A 15726-nucleotide genomic window follows, 5' to 3' on the forward strand; every position below is an offset into this window, starting at 1 on the left:
AGACCAGCACTGTTCAATACAGTAGCCACCAGTCACATATGGCTATTGAGGGGCTAGAGGCCTCCCCAGCAGACAACCTGCTGAAAGCTTGACCGGTTGACAGGAGACCGGTCAGCTAGACAGGCTCCCAATCCCAAGGGCCTCTATGCCAGGGGTCTTAGACATGGTAGAGTTCAGGGGCTCTAATCACGCAGGGACTTTTGCAGAGTTGGGTGTGAGCACATTTTGTGCATGAGAGGTGTATCGTTTTCTGGTGCTGCTGTAACAAATTGGCACAAACTTAGAGGCTTAAAATGGCACTAATTTATTATCTTGCAGTTCTGTAAGTCTGAAGTCTGATATGGGCTCAAGAGACTAAAGTCCAGATGGCAGGGCTGTGATCCCTGCTGGGGGCCCTAGGAGACGATTGTTTCCTTGCCTTTTCTAGCTTCTGAGGGCGATTGAGTTCCTTAGCTCATGGTCCTCTGTATATTCAAAACCAACCGGGACTTCCCTGATGGCGCAGTGGTTAAGAATCTGCCTGCCAATGCAGGGGACACGGGTTCGGGCCCTGGTCCGGGAGGATCCCACATGACACGGAGCAAATAAGCCTGTGAGCCTCAACTCCTGAGCCTCCGAGCCGCAACTACTGAGCGTGCCACAACTACTGAAGGCCGCGCGCCTAGAGCCCGGGCTCCGCAACAAGAGAAGCCACCACAATGAGAAGCCCACGCACCGCAACAAAGAGTAGCCCCTGCTCGCCACAACTAGAGAAAGCCTGTGCGCAGCAACAAAGACTCAACGCAAGCAAAAATAAATTAAAACAAAAAACAAAACAAACGAAAAAACAAACTAACAATGGCTTCCTGTTGCATTTAGAGCAATATCTAAGCTCCTCTCCTTGGTCATCAAGACCCAGACTACTTCTCTGCCTCATCGGATATCATTCTCCCCAGGGCTCACTGACTGTCCTGCTTTTCACATGTGCCTGGCTTGTGCCCACTTCTAGGCATTGGCATTTGCCTTTTCCTCTGTTTGGAAGGTTTTCCCTCCAGATCTTTACAGTCATTCATGTCTCAGCTCAAACATAACCTCCTTTTTTCCTCGAGTATCAGTTAGAATGTTGTTGGTCGAAAGAAACAAGAAACCCTAACTGGCTTAAACATCGAAGGGGATGTAGTGGCTTGTGGAACTAAAAAGTCAGGGCCCTGGATCTGTGTGTCTGTGATTCTCTGATGTTCCCCTCTTCAGTGGGTCAGCTCTGTCCTCATGATGACCTCCTGTACGTTAGCAAAATGGCTGCAGCAAGCCCTGGCCTCACATCCATATCCCACCTCATCCAGAAAGAGAGTTTCTTGTTCTCCAACACTCAAAGGAAAGTACTGCACTTCACCTAACCCATCACTTAACCCAGGAGACTCGCACATGCTGATTCGCATATCCCTGAACCAGTCGCTGCTGAAAGGACCCAGATTAGACTTAGGCAGCTAAGGCCCCATCCCACCCAAATCTCTAGGCTGCCATGTATTTGGGAGATGCTGATGGGTGCTGGGGAGGCCACCAGCAGTGTCCCCCAGAGCACTTTACCACCTCAGGGCTGGGCAAACTTTGTCTGTAAAGGGCCAAAGAGTAGATCATTAGGCTTTGTGTATCTCCTAAGGGTTTATTTTGTTTTATAATCCTTTAAAAATATAAAAATCATTCTTGGCTCATGGGCCTTACAAAAGTAGGCCAAGGGGTGGATTTGCCCCAGGGTCGTAGTTTGCCAAGCCCCTGAGCCAGCCCATTATGATGCTTGTGGTGTCTAAATTTACTTTGTTAATTTGTTTCCCCTGACTACAACATAACCTCTGTGAGAACACGAACGGTATCTGCCTTCTCAGCACCTAAAATAGTGATGGGCACATAGCAGATGCTCAGTAAGTGCTCACTGGATGGATGCCGAAGAAAAGTTCATGGCAGAGCACGTCAGGACCCAGTGCCTAGCTCTGACCTGGGTTCTTCTGCCCTCCCTGTCTGGGGGACACAGCTGCCCCCATACTGACCAATGGAGGAGTGGGCAGGGCTGCCACTGGCTCACAAGGTGTCTTTACACAAATCAGGAAAAGATAACGCTTTCTGGCTGGTGCAGCCCAGCACCCAGGACCATGGTGAGTGAGTGACAACTGGACTCCAGCCCCCACTTGCCCCCTTGGAGGGTGCCCTTGGGTAAGGTGCATCTTGCATGGTTGTGTAAAGCAGCTCTGGGGCGGAGTTCTAAGATCTCACCTTTTACTGTTCCCACCCTTGATGGCAAAATCCTCTGCTCTCTGCTTTTACTCTCTTTTCTTTCACCAACTCCCAATGCCCTCTTCTTCCAGTTTTCTTCAATAAAATGACTACAATTTGCATGTATTGAACTGAAATTCTCATTTGGTACTTGGAAGTGTATCCAAGCGTATAGAATGTGGCATACAGGGAATTATGGCTGAGGAGGGATTTCTGCCCTGTGGATTTTCTACACCCCATGAAAGACAGTGGGAAACGAGGAAAAGGACCAACCAAAGTTGCCAAGGAAATAGGGAAGCTGCCATAAACATACAGAGTAATACATTGAGGGTTCTTCTCTCTGGAAAGACAAAGGCTAAGAAGGAATAATATCTGTTTGATCATGGATGTTACGGTTAGTGGTCATGAACTCATTCACCCAATCCTGAACTACAACCAGGGGGCTCTGCTTAAAGCTTGAGAGAATGATGTTTAGGAATAATAGAAGAAAATCAGACTTCACTCGGTGGGTGGTAAGCTCATGGAACTTATTACCCCAAGCAGGAGTCAGACTGGAAATTAAAATGCCCAGTACGCTGTGGAACACTTTGTTGTTGACAGACCATAATGACTTAGGAAGGGGAATGAGGATGCCTTGAGATATTGGGATGTGCTCTTGGAGGTTGCAGACAGGGAGCACAACTGCCTGTTCACAGCCCTTCCCATCATGCCCTTGGCAGAGACAGAGCTCTGAGCGAGGCAAGACCCAGAGCTGAGACTGCCCCTGCACGCCCTGGGCAGTCTGGAAGATTGCCTTGCTGAGGGGAGGGGATCTCATAGATGAAGTTCCCCACTTGGGTTTCCTTAGGCCAGCTACAATCTTTTGCGGAGAATCCAGGGGTCACTGAGACAATAAAATGATGTTTGTGGAAACTTTACATTAATGTCTATTCTGCCCAATGGGAACTCACCTGCTGTCATTACAATAGCTAACAAATATTATGCACTATGTGCTGTTATAAGCACATAATCACTTAATCCTTCTAACAACCCTGTAGGATGGGTCGCATTATGTCATCATCCTATTTGACAGATGGAAAAACTGAGGCAGAGGGAAATAACTTTTCCAAGGTCTCATAGCTAATAAGTGATCCAGGATTGAAACTCAGGCTGGCTGACTCTGGAGTACACACATAACACTTCCCCACTAAACTGGGGTTCAGGCCACTCCTGCACTTCTGCTGGGGAGACACCTCTCAGCTCCAGTCAGGTGCCGCCAGGAAGGAATGCAGACCCATTTTATCCATTTATTCAAGAAAAGTTATGAAAGTCAACACTGGGGTCTAGATCAAACAAATCCAGCTAAATCCCCCGAACTCATCTGGCTCCTGACTTCTGCTCTGTCCACACTAGCTCTCCAGCAATATGCCTTCGGACAGGTTGCTGTGATCCATGTCCATGGACACAAGTCACTAGGCGTGGGCTCTGAGCAGAGCAGGACATGCGTACAGAAGAACCTCAGGGGGGCAAAGGCTGCCGGGCTGGGGTGCTTCTGGGGTCTGTCCCCAAAGGAGCCGGCTTGCTGGTCCTGTCACTCAGCAGTGATTAGTAATCTCTCGGGTTCCTTGCAGTTCCAGGACTCAAACAATCTATGAATGTCATCACAGAAAGGAACGTGTAAGGCTCTAAGGCAGAGAGTTGTTTGATGTGTGGGAAGATAGGCTCTGTGGAGTATAACCTGATCACCCATCCTAAGCCCATCAACCACACAGAACGTGCAGAACCCAAGGCTACGTGGTGTGGTGTGGGATGAGAAAACTGGCAGGACAGAAGGCAGGGCAAGGAGCCTGTGGCATCAAGTGGAGCCTTCCTACAGGGTCACCCCATAAGGCTAGGCAGGTCGTGCACTGCGCCTCGAGTGCACAGGGAAGATCGGGGGCCTTTTTCTAGTTTGCACAAAGGCACCGTTCACTAAGCTGAGCACTCATGGGGCTGTGTCCCCCAGAGGAGGGACCTTTTCTAATTCACATCGAGTTCCCATATATAGCAGGGGACCCTGAAGAAGTCTGGGGTGCTGCTGTACTCTTCCACACACCCCCACTATATTCTATTTCTTTCTTTCCATCTTTTCTACTATTGAGAGTGCAGGTAGAATTTGGGGGTCCAGGAATTCTACCCTGGTTCGCCCACCCCTCCCTTCCTGCGGGGCTCCTGGGGACTGGGGCACACACATGGGATAAAGGCAAATAGCACAGAGCCTGACACACCATCGGGGGGCAGGGACACCAGGATCCAAAGCTCTGACTCCCCTGCCCCCGATACAAGCCCTGGGAGGAAGACGAGGGAGGGCCAGGAGGCCAGGCTGCCAGAGGACCTTGGTTGTTTCCTCATTCCATCCCGAGCTGGAAAAGCCAGTGAGGAGAGCAAGGTCACCCAGCCCCCGGGAGCAGGGAGTGGGAGAGACGCGGCACATGACCCCTTATGGCACAGGAGCCCCACCCCCTCATGAGTCTGGCTGAGCCAGTGCCCTGGATCCTGACCAAACAGATTATGGCTTCCCCGGAGGGAAGCCAGCAGGGGCGGAGGCTCTCCCTGTGCAGGAACAAAGTCTCACGGAGTCCTCACAGTTTCCCTTTTCACAGATGAGGAAGCTGAAACGCTGGCTAAATAAGGATAAGGAATTTGGTCAAGAGCACGTAACTAGGAAGGTGCAGAGCTGGGCTTTGAACCTGAGGGGGACGCTGTGGCGTTTGCCCAGGTTCCCCTTCGGGACGGAGGACAGCTCCCAGCCAGTCGCTCCCCAGGAATGGCCCTGCCTCAACGGAGCTGCCTCATGCAATGTCCAACAGGGGCCCCTTCCCGGGGGCGGCCCAAGGCCAGCTCACCCGTGCGGGGCTGGAGGTTTGGGATGACGCTGGGGCAGAGCGTGGGGCTTTGGCTGCAGCTGTGCTGCACTTGGACATCTTCTGCCCTCGCTGGCTCACAGCTGCTGCTGCTGGGAACACTCGGCAGGAAACACTCTGCACGCGTCTCCCTCTTAGAGGTGGCTTTGGGGACATCCCACCTAAGACACCTGCACGCCCACATCTATGAAACGCTGCCTCCCCACCTCAAGCTTGCCAGGATGAAAGAACCAGGAGTCCAAACAGGGGAGGCTGAGGCAACCCAGAGACGAACAACAGCGGGAGGCCACTCCCCCACCCCCCCACCAGGCTGGAGGGACAGGAGAAAGGGGCAGTGATATCCGAGCCCAGGGATCACCCAGTGGAAGCTCTAAACACAGTTGGTCATACTGGGTCTGTCTGGGAGAAACGGAAGCTGCTACAGGGGACACCCCTGAAGGTGGGAGTGGGTGGGTAAGACCCTGGTTTCTCCCTTCTTTCCAGCTTGAATTTTACGATTACGGACAACTTACGCACACAGGGAGTTTAAACCTAGGTTGAAATTTGCACATATTTGGGTAATATTAAAAATTTAACATTTTAAGTCTGTTCTGGATTGATGATCATTTTTTCTTTTCAAAGGGAAACATTACTGTAGAACGATATGCCAGGGGGAGGACCCCAGACCATCGCCAGCCCCGGCCCCAGTGCCAGCCAAGCCCTTCACACCCTTAAAGGTCCAGAGTTTCTATTGCTTTTATCCTTTCTGGATTGGGGGTGGGTAGCCTTAAACAGCCCTGAGAGCCGGAGGATTTTAGGGCCAGAAGGGTTCCTAGAGGTTTCCTTGTTCACTCATTCTACCCCAAGCCCAGAGCCCTTTAGCGAAGCTTGGACAACCCATCCCATGGAAGGGGCCCCACAGCTTTGGGGGACTATCAGTCCTGGGGATTGGAGACACATTGGGGCTTTTTAATCTCAACCTAGATGAGTGCTTCTCTCTCTGTGTGTGTGTGTGTGTGTGTGCATGTGTGTGTGGGTGCGTGTGTGTGTGTGTAGTCTCCACCTTTGTAGTTCACAGGAGAATGGTTGTCTGGGCACATCTTTTAAATATACAGGAATCATTGGCATTGGTAATAGATTGTGAATATATTTGATTTGTATTCCAATGGAAGGGAAAGCTCCAGGGAGGGAAACAAGATCTAGTGGAGAGCTGAGGATGGGGGAGCCTGGCCCAGCTCCTGGCTCCAAGGAGGCCAGGCCCAGCCCTGGAGACTAGCTCTTATCAGCCGGCTGGGGACCTGGGCAGAGGCACATCTGCTTCTGTTTATTCTTCCTCTTTATCTTAATGGGTCCCCCCACCTATCGCTCCCTGGAATATCCCTCACCACCACTTGGATACTCAGGTACCTCTCCCTGCCCTGGGCAAAGACCCAGGGAGGGAGGGGATGGGGGAGGACAGGCCAGATATTTGGTGTCTGGGTTAAGGCTCCTTACTAAACGCCACCCCAGGCTTAACTGGACGCTAAGGTGAAGGTGGCAAAGAAGGAAAAGAGTAAAAGGCCAAAGACCTTCCTCCTGGAAAGGAAACTGGCGGGTTTCTAGGAGCAACCTTAGCTCTAAGAGAAATGTAATTACATTTAAATTTCGGGTTACACCTAAGCTAATAACTATAACTGGAAATTCCTGTGGGAGCAGGAAGTTTTCTCTCATTAAGAGATAATAGAGAGTCACTCGCCCTTGAACCCAGAACAGTCAGTTTCAAGCCCGGAGGACTTTACTTAGGTAGGGCCTCTACCAGCCCATAGGGCACCTTTGTGCAAATTAGAAAAAGGGGCCCCTTCTTGCAGGTGTCACAGCCCTCGACTGGGCGAGTCACCTCTCCCAACTTCCTCAGCATCCTGGGCCAACGAAAACCAGGACACAGCTACATAGTCACAGCAGCTCCCCCTCCTGCCCCTATCTATCCCTTCCATTAACCTGAGCTTAAGTGCTGAACAGACCACCCCAGAAACAGAGAAAAACTCTGCAGCTATGAGAAGCTTGGAAGGCTTTTACGCTAACTTGGTCCAAAGTCCCTGCTCCAATTCATTCCATGATAAGGCTTCTGGTTGGGTTGCTAATCACATTCCAGGCCTGGCCCAGGTTATCCTAAACTGTGATTACTGGCAATTTAGAATTAATGAGGAAGTTACCAAATTTCTCAAGGATTTCTTTCTTTAAATTTTACGTAATGCCTATCATCTTAAAGCATGGGGTTTTTGTTTTGTTTAGTTATAGACATAATGAAGTTCACTTCTTTTAAAGCAGTTTCTCTTTTTGTAGCAAAATTGGCAAAATGGCATGGTGGTTCCAAGCTCGATGTTGGAGTCAGAATGATCTGAGTTCCGATTTTAACTCCTCCACTTGCTAGCTGAATGGTCCTGTGCAATTAACCTCTCCACACCCTGGTTTCCTCATCTGTAAAAGGGGGATACATAAGTGTATTGACCACAAAGAATTAGTACGTGAATTGAATGAGGTGATGCATGGAAAACACTTGCAGGGTGCCTGCACACAGTACCTAATAAACATTAGCTATTATTAAGCTTATTTTAAATGGTAAGGAAAGTGACACCTTATTTATGGGTAATTGAGAAGGATGGGCTTGTTTCCTGTCCCTTGAACAAATGGCCAATCCCAAGTCTCAGGCAGGAAAAGTGAGCCTAGGGCATCAAATCGTGCCAGAAGACAAGGAAGTATTCAAAGACATAGGAGCTAGCTGGAAAGGATTCTTACTGGCCAAATTTGAAACAATTTGAGCATCAAAATAAATAATGACTACAGTTGGTAACACAATGAATAAAACAAAATCCACACGTTCACAGTGATATTCAAAATAAAAGAGAGAGGGAGGGAAATACCAGCCAATAAAAATGGAAGGAATGATAGAATTGGAAAACAGTACTTTGCAGGCCCCAGTAAAATAAGTGATTTAGGCAAAGATTAACAATGGAACCATCGGATGAAAGGTTATCGGAGAGTAAGATAGCCTCATTGGGTTAAAATAACACCTACAAAAAAAAAAAAAAAACACCTACAGATGACTTACAAATTACCAAGTGGAAGATTCTTCTTTACAATGGAGAGATCTGGTAGTTACCATCTTAACCGAGCAATCAAACTGAGCATCACTAATAGTGCAACAATTATGCACCTTCTGATGTGATATAATCCAAAATACACAATATGCCAAAGTGATTAACATACTTCTAACCAAGCCTCATGACCTACATTCCAGTTTACAGAAAATACAGGGATAGAGGAACAGTGAAATTATACCAAGAGAAATCAAAAAGGCAAATTCACAGTGTGGAACATACTCTAAGACAACTGACCTGTGACAAAGGCTCTCTCATTGACCAGACTTCAGTCAGGTTCCTTTGAACCCTCTTTCCACTAGGCCTTGACCTTGGTCCCCACCCTGTCTTGGGCCTACCCAACCCAATCTTAGCAGAGTGCTGCTAAATCATCCCTCCACCCTCGCTATCTGATCACCCTTAATATCTGATCCAGTTCGTCCTCTTCTACCCACGACAATGTCTAAGGACTTAACCTATCTTTAACAAGATTCCCCCTGCCCTGCTCCACCACGTCTCCTATTAGTACATCTCCATCCACTGACTCCCTCACCTGCTCTTTGTCTGTAAATCCCCACCTGTCCTTGTTGAATTTGGAGTCGAGCTCCCTCTCTCTCCCCTGTTGCAATAATCTTGAATAAAGTCTTCTTTATAGTCTGAGAATCTTTTTTCTTTAACACCTGGATACTTCAAAGAATTAATGTCTTTTTTTTTTTTTTTTGCAGTACGCAGGCCTCTCACTGTTGTGGCCTCTCCCACTGTGGAGCACAGGCTCCGGACGCGCAGGCCCAGCAGCCATGGCTCACGGGCCCAGCCGCTCCGCGGCATGTGGGATCCTCCCGGACCGGGACACGAACCCGTGTCCCGTGCATCGGCAGGCAGACTCCCAACCACTGTGCCACCAGGGAAGCCCTAATGTCATTTTTTAAAAGGGTGGATTACTACAGAATAAAAGAAATTAGAGAAATTAAAATAATTTAATTACATTCTTTTAATTAAATAGAATTAAAAGAAGTTAGATAGCAATCAAATGAATATCAGATACTTTGGATGGATCCTGACCAAAAAAGAAAAAAAAAAATCTGCAAAAGTTATTTTGAGGACAATTGGATCCTTTTGATTATGGATTGGAAATTATAGAATTATTCTTAATTTTCTTAGGTGTGGTAATGGTATTGATTATAAGGAGAATGTCCTTACTCCTATGAAATACCTGCATTTTGGTAACTCCTGTACTTAGAGGTTGTATTAGTTTTCTAGAACTGCTATAACAAATTACCACAAACTGGGTGGTTTACAACAACAGACATGTATCCTCTCTCAGTTCTGGAGGCTAGAAGTCTCAAATCAAGGTATCAGCTGGACCATGCTCTGTCTGAAGGCCCTAGGGGAAGATCCGTCCTTGCTTCTTCTTACTACCTTCTGGTAGTTGCTGGCAATCCTTGGTGTTCCTTGGCTTATGACAGCATTAACTGCATCTCTGCCTTCATGGTCACTTGTCCTTCCCTGTGTGTCTCTCTGTGACTTCAATCTCTCTCTCCCCTTACAAGCACATCAGTTATTGGGTTTAGGGCCCACCCTAACCCAATATTCTCTCATCTTAACTTGATTACATCTGCAAAGACCCTATTTATAATAAGGTCACATTCACTGGTACCAAGATGTTAGGACTTCAGCCTCTCTTTGGGGGGAATATAATTCAACCCACAACACGAACAAAATGTCAGGATGTCTGAAATTTACTTTCAGATGTCTCAGCAAAAGATTTTATAGTTAGAGAAAGAGAGAAAGGGAAAAAAACCCCAAATGTCATGAAATGTTAATACTTGTAGAATCTAGGTGGAAGGTATAGGGTGAGCATTATAGTCTTTCAACTTTTCTGTAAGTTCGAAATTTTCAAAATAAAAAGTTGAAGGAAAAACAGATTCCTAGCAATTCCCCCATCCACAATCCTGTTCCGTTTCATGTATCTGAGGCAGATCCAGGAATATACTTTTAATAAAGGTTCCCTTTTTTGGGGGGGAGGCGGGTCACACCACCTGGCATGTGAGATCTTAGTTTCCCAACCAGGAATTGAACCTGCGCCCCCTGCATTGGAAGCATGGAGTCTTAACCACTGGACAGCGAGGGAAGTCCCAGCGTTCCCATTTTTAATAAGCACTTGAAGGTGATTCTAATGCACTGCTAGGGTTGAAATGTACTAGTTGATGTCATAAACTCACATGGATATTATTTATATCCCCTGCCACCTTTTACTCTGTTTCCTTTTGAGAACATAAATTTATGTAAAATTAAATCAACCAACACAGCATGCACATACATTCATACAAAGATGGTGAATATTTTAGTGAACACTGATTAATGTAACAATGTCTAACAATTTATTATTAGATATGTATTTCACAATAGAGAAATATATCCAAAGTAAATTTATTTCCCTTGAACATCAATAGGCTTCAGCTAGGATTTTTTTGATCCCTCTCTCTGCTCTTATCTCTCTTCTGGATATATGCCTTTTTAAAAAAAAAAGTGTCTTGGGCTTCCCTGGTGGCGCAGTGGTTGAGAGTCCCCCTGCTGATGCAGGGGACGCGGGTTCGTGCCCCGGTCCGGGAAGATCCCACATGACGCGGAGCGGCTCGGCCCGTGAGCCATGGCCGCTAAGCCTGCGCGTCCGGAGCCTGTGCCCCGCAACGGGAGAGGCCACAGCAGTGAGAGGCCCGCATATTGCAAAAAAAAAAAAAAAAGTGTCTTTACTCATATTTTAGTGGGGTTTTGGGAGGAAGCTGAAGCTTATACACATGTTCAATCTGCTATGTTTAATGGGGAGTCCTCAGAACCCACAGTTTTCAACCCCAGTTTTATTGAAGTCAGCTTCCTCATGTAAACTAGCCCCAATTTCAAAATGGAAGTCAAGGAGAAATGTGACTCAGTTCACACTGTTTGAAGACCACTTTCCAAAAATGCTTTTGGCCTGTGTGGTTAAGTCTGAATGATCAGTCTGAGTATACTTGTCCGACCATCATGTGTGGACTGTGTATGTGCAGCCCAAACCCATAGCCCCAGCCTTGTCCTTTCTGATGAAACACCAGTGCCCACAAACAGAAGGTTCCTCTTCTCTCACCATGGAATAAACAGGAAGGTCTCTTGGGACTGTGGTCTTAGGACTATAGCTCTGCCCCTAATTTCTGCAGACCCTTTATCAAGAACTGAGTCATTGCAACACCACGCTCAGCCAGCTGTCTCAGCACAAGAAAAGCTTTGCTGTGGTATGAGGTTTTGTGGGCTGCAAACTACATCTAGGTCAGCAAATTAAACTCCACAGGGTGGTTACCAAGTCCAGCTTCATCTAGCTAAAGGGCTGTCTGATTTCACCCTTGGATACAAGGCCCATCTGCGTGTGTTTAAGGTACAACACTTCAGGCCTAAACCCCTCGATGACACATGCCTAAACTCAGAATCCTATTTACTCCACCAGGGCTCTGGGGTATGTGAGAGTAACAATACTCCATCCCAGCAGATACATTGAGATTTGTGTGTGTGTGTGTTGGGACAAAGTGGGGAAGTGGCGCTGTATTTCTTTGTTCCTCAGTTTCACTCACTGTTTCTTTCCTGCCACTTGTGTTTCTTTCCTGCCACGTTGACCCAATCATGAGCCTTTTTTCTCAGTTCCCTTTCATGGAAGTTTTTCAGAATGATTTCACAACGGATGGCCAACTGGTCTACTACCTAGATAGAGCTTTACAAAGAGAGTATCTAGATGGGGTAGGGTGTGTCACCTTGGTTCAGGAACTGGGTTGCAGATTTATAGTGGATAAAGTCTGCAGAGATTAAATCTTGTTAAAAATTCAAAACAAGCCAGCAAATACTTATGTGAAGGCCTGATGCTATCTGGGGCTCTGGAATACAGAAAAGAAAACCAGAGTGGCTGTCTTCCAGGAGCTCTTTAACTATGAAGGTAGGATTAACATTCTAGTGGATAGCTACATTTTTCACTACCTAGCACCCATGCATGCTTTTCCTGATAATAATACCCCAAGTTCACTCTGAGAAGAACCCCTCCTCCATCCTTAGTCTGTGTGCTTTCAATGCCTGGTCCTAGAGCTGAGGTATAGACTTAAGGCCAGGCCACAGTGACTGGTTTAGAGATGGGCATGAAGCCTAATAAAAGCCAATGATATACATGAGATGTTTGCTGACACTGTTTGGGGAAAGGTATGAGATACTTTTTGCTAGGATTACCACCAATAAGGATGATGTGAACCTGGAGCTGCCAAAAGCCACACGATGGAGCCTAAGAATGAGGCCAACACAGCAAAAGACAGATCAGAATGAAACAGAGAAACTGACTTCCTTGGTCAAGCCATTCTTGATGTTCCATATATTCCTAGACTTTTCTGCTAATTGTCCCAGTAGTTATTTTTATTTGTTTAAGCTAGTTAGATGGGGATTTCTTTAAGATGCCACTAAAATGCTCTGTGTTGCAACTAAAAGGTTGAATAGTGTCCCCCCCAAAATTCACATCCACCCAGAATTTCAGAATGTGACCTTATTTGAAAATATGGTCTTTGAAGATGTAATTAGCTAAGGATGTTAAGTCGAAATCATCTTGGATATAGGGTATGCCCCAAATCTAATGACTGGTATCCTTACAAGATGAGGCAAAGACTAAGAAAGACACAGAGACACAGAGAAGAAAGCCATGTGAGAGAGACAGGGGTTGGAGTCATGCTACTAAAGGCTTAGGAATGCCTGGTGCCACCAGAAGCTAGGAAGAGGCAGGGAAGTGTCCTCTGACAGAGGGAGCATGGTCCTTCTGACAGCTTGATTTTGAACTTCTAGCCTCTAACTGTAAAATTTCCATTGTTTTAAGCCAGGTTGTGTCCTTTGTTACAGCAGCCCTAGGAAACGAAAATACTGCAATATGTGAAATAATTCAATAATTCAATAATTTATTGGCACCTAATATGTGTCCAAAGAGGTTTTAGCATAAAATTCAGAGAAAAGGGATATGGAGAATGTAGAGGGATATTTGAGCTGGGACATCATGAAGCCTGAAGAACTGTCTGCCCCAACTACCTGCCCCACCATGGGTGCCTCTGGAAGTTCCTGGAGAAACTAGAATTTATGGTCTCTGAACTCCTCTTTCTGGCCTTCTGGCAGGCCATTCTCCTAACATATGGACTTCTTCAGCAAGAAAATGAGCTCTGTTGGATAGAATTGAAAATATTTCTCCTAGCTTGTTCTTTGGCTTTGTTTAGAGTGATTCTGGCCCAGTAGAATTTTTGTTTATTGGTCAAATTTTTAAATTTCTTTATGGCTAATTTTTTCCCCCCAATTCCCCTGTGTTTTCATCAAGTGTGCTGTACTGTGGAGTAAGTTATTTCTTTTCCAATTTTTTTCTTCTTGTGGTAAAATACACGTAACATACAATTTATTATCTTTCTTTATTTATTTTTTTTTTTTTGGCTGCATCGTGCAGCTTGTGGGATCTTAGTTCCCCAACCAGGGATCGAACCCAGGCCCCCAGCAGTGGAAGTATGGAGCCCTAACCACTGGACCACCAGGGAATTCCCTTAATCATTTTTAAATATATAGTTCATGGTATTAAGTACATTCGTATTTTTATGTAACCATCAACACCATCCATCTCCAGACCTCTCTTCATCTTACAAAACTTTAATTATACCCATTGAACAATAACTCCCCATTTCACCCTTCACCCAGCCCCTGGCAACCACCATTCTACTTTTTGTCTCTATGATTTTGACTAAGTAAAACATAGCTTTCTTTTATCTTTACTGTGTTTCCCTTCACTGTACTTCCATCACCTTTATTGGGTGTTCCCAAAAAATAGCAACAGTCATAATAGTACCATTTGTTGTGTCCAGGCATTGTACCCAGGGCTTAAGTACAACGGCTCTAATCTTTCCAGTATCTCTACAAGGCAGGTAGTATTCTGCCCATTTTACAGAGGAGGAAAGTGTGGTCCAAAGAAGTTACACAAATTGCCCCAGTTAAGGGTCTCACAGCTCTTAATTGGAAAAGGGAAAAGTTGTGTTCGCATTTGTCCAAGCCAAAGTCACAGCTCCTCTTACAATACCATTCAGAAGCCTTCTATCTATGCCCTCAGACTACAGACTGCTGATCTTGTCTCTCAAATGTTGATTATTCTATACAAATAGAGGGAGAGATATACCATGTTCTTGGATTGGAAGAATCAACATTGTGAAAATGACTCTACTACCCAAAGCAATCTACAGATTCAATGCAATCCCTATCAAACTACCACTGGCATTTTTCACAGAACTAGAACAAAAAATTGCACAATTTGTATGGAAACACAAAAGACCCCGAATAGCCAAAGCAATCTTGAGAACGAAAAATGGAGCTGGAGGAATCAGGCTCCCTGACTTCAGACTATACTACAAAGCTACAGTAATCAAGACAGTATGGTACTGGCACAAAAACATAAATATAGATCAATGGAACAGGATAGAAAGCCCAGAGATAAACCCATGCACATATGGTCACCTTACCTTTGATAAAGGAGGCAAGAATATACAGTGGAGAAAAGACAGCCTCTTCAATAAGTGGTGCTGGGGAAACTGGACAGCTACATGTAAAAGTATGAAATTAGAACACTCCCTAACATCATACACAAAAATAAACTCAAAATGGATTAAAGACCTAAATGTAAGGCCAGAAACTATCAAACTCTTAGAGGAAAACATAGGCAGAACACTCTATGACATAAATCACAGCAAGATCCTTTTTGACCCACCCCCTAGAGAAATGGAAATAAAAACAAAAATAAACAAATGGGACCTAATGAAACTTAAAAGCTTTTGCACAGCAAAGGAAACCATAAACAAGACGAAAAGACAACCCTCAGAATGGGAGAAAATATTTGCAAATGAAGCAATTGACAAAGGATTAATCTCCAAAATTTACAAGCAGCTCATGCAGCTCAATAACAAAAAAACAAACAACCCAATCCAAAAATGGGCAGAAGACCTAAATAGACATTTCTCCAAAGAAGATATACAGATTGCCAACAAACACATGAAAGAATGCTCAACATCAGTAATCATTAGAGAAATGCAAATCAAAACTACAATGAGATATCATCTTACACTGGTCAGAATGGCCATCATCAAAAAATCTAGAAACAATAAATGCTGGAGAGGGTGTGGAGAAAAGGGAACCCTCTTGCACTGTTGGTGGGAATGTAAATTGATACAGCCACTATGGAGAACAGTATGGTGGTTCCTTAAAAAACTACAAATAGAACTACCATACGACCCAGCAATCCCACTACTGGGCATATACCCTGAGAAAACCATAATTCAAAAAGAGTCATGTACCAAAATGTTCATTGCAGCTCTATTTACAATAGCCAGGACATGGAAGCAACCTAAGTGTCCATCAACAGATGAATAGATAAAGAAGATGTGGCACATATATACAATGGAACATTACTCAGCCATAAAAAGAAATGAAAC

Source organism: Pseudorca crassidens, chromosome 8 (assembly GCF_039906515.1).
Source record: "Pseudorca crassidens isolate mPseCra1 chromosome 8, mPseCra1.hap1, whole genome shotgun sequence".
Classification (NCBI taxonomy): Eukaryota; Metazoa; Chordata; class Mammalia; order Artiodactyla; family Delphinidae; genus Pseudorca; species Pseudorca crassidens.